This window comes from Nematolebias whitei, chromosome 2, assembly GCF_014905685.2.
Source record: "Nematolebias whitei isolate Nwh7 chromosome 2, NemWhi1, whole genome shotgun sequence".
NCBI lineage: Eukaryota > Metazoa > Chordata > Actinopteri > Cyprinodontiformes > Rivulidae > Nematolebias > Nematolebias whitei.
The window spans coordinates 35,306,833-35,309,022 of NC_056499.1; positions in this window are offsets into that span (position 1 = coordinate 35,306,833).

A 2,190-nucleotide genomic window follows, 5' to 3' on the forward strand; every position below is an offset into this window, starting at 1 on the left:
TTTTTTTTTAAACAACAAAATCTGAATATTCAGCATGTTGTAGCACTGATCATATCAAATCATTTCTTTTCATATCAAACCAAACCAAATCATATCATATCATAAAATATTATATTATATCATATCACTACATAACATACCATATTAAATCATATCATGCATTATAATATCATATCATTTCATAAATTATTATATAATATATCACAACATAAGATATCATATCGTATAATATTATTTCATATTTCATATTGTATCAAATCATATCACATCATATTATATCATATTAAATCATATCATATCATCTTAAATCATATCATTTAAGTTCATATATCATATTAAATCATATCAAATCAAATTGTATCATATCATATCATTTGATATTGTATCATATCACATCATATAATATAATCTTAAATCATATAATATAATTTAATATAATATCATAACATATTTAATCATATCATATATCGTATCATATATCATTTCATATTATATCAAATCATTACATTTAATATTGTATCATATATAATATCACATAATTTCATATTGTATCATATATCATTTCGTATTGTATCATATCATATTATATCATATTAAATCATATAATATAATCTTAAATCATATCATATAATATCATATCATATAGCAAAATCATATAATATAATCTTAAATCATATATCATATCATATCATATAAATAATATTAAATTATCGTATCATATCATATCCTATATCATTTCATATTGTATCATATAATATCATATTATTTTGTATTGTATCATATCATATTAAATCATATAATATCATCTTAAATCATATATAATTTCATATCATATAAATAATATTAAATCATTTCATATCATATCACATATCATTTCATATTGGATCATATAATATCATATCATTTTATATTGTATAATATCATATCATATGATCTCATATGGGCAGCACGGTGGCGCAACTGGTAGAGCTGCTGCCTCTCAGCGAGCAGGTCCCTGGTTCAAACCCCGGTCCAGGGGCCTTCTGGGTGGAGTTTACATGTTCTCTCCGTGCATGCGTGGGTTTTCTCCGGGTGCTCCGGTTTCCTCCCACAGACCAAAAACATGCATGTAAGGCTGATTGGTAACTCTAAATTGTCCTTAGGTGTGAGTGAGAGAGTGAATGGTTGTTTGTCTCGTTTGTCTCTATGTGTCCCTGTGATGGACTTGCGACCCGTCCAGTGTGTACCCCGCCCCTCGCACAGTGATTGCTGGACATGGGCACCAGCGACCCCCGTGACCCAAAATGGAATAAACGGGTAAAGACAATGGATGGATGGATGGATGGATGATCTCATATTAAATCATATCATATTATTTCATATTGTATCAGATCATATTAATTCATATTATATTATATCATATCATATCACATCATATCATATGCTCCAGGTGGATGAAAGTAATGTGGACCACAGAGGAGATGGCATCCTCTGTTGATCGATTCTTGCAGTATGCATACTGGTTAGGGTTCTTGTTGATGTTGATGGTAGTTTTGATGTGGGTCATGACCAGTCTTTCAAAGCATTTAGTGACTATCAGGATTAGTGCTACTGGCCGGTAGTCATTCAGACCAAATCATATCATATAATATCATATTATATCATATCATATTATATACTATCATATTAGATCATATCATAATAAATCATATCATATTAAATCATATAATATCATATTATATCATGTCATTTTATATAATATCATATTATATCATATCATATTATATACTATCATATTAAAGCATATCATATTAAATCATATCATATATGAATTTTATTTAATAATTGTATGCTGCTTCCCTGCCTGTCTAGCTATAGTAGATTTCCAGCTATTTGTGTGTGTTTCCTTTGCTGTTGTGTGGAAAAGAAACAATAAAAAAACTAAGATTTTTTTTTTATCATTTTACTCAAATATAAGCATGCTTAAAACAAGAAGGATTATGGAAAAAGGAGCAAAGCTGATGATGGAGACAGATCTTAACATGGAACATAACTGAACATGACACAAGCACAGTATTAATCAATAATTTCTGGGTCTATTGTCAAGTCAAACAGTTCTCTTGAACAATTATTTTTCATTAAAATGTAGCAGACAACATGTTTACTATAACTGGAAAAAAGTTAATTTTTCAGGTTTAAAAAATTGTTTAT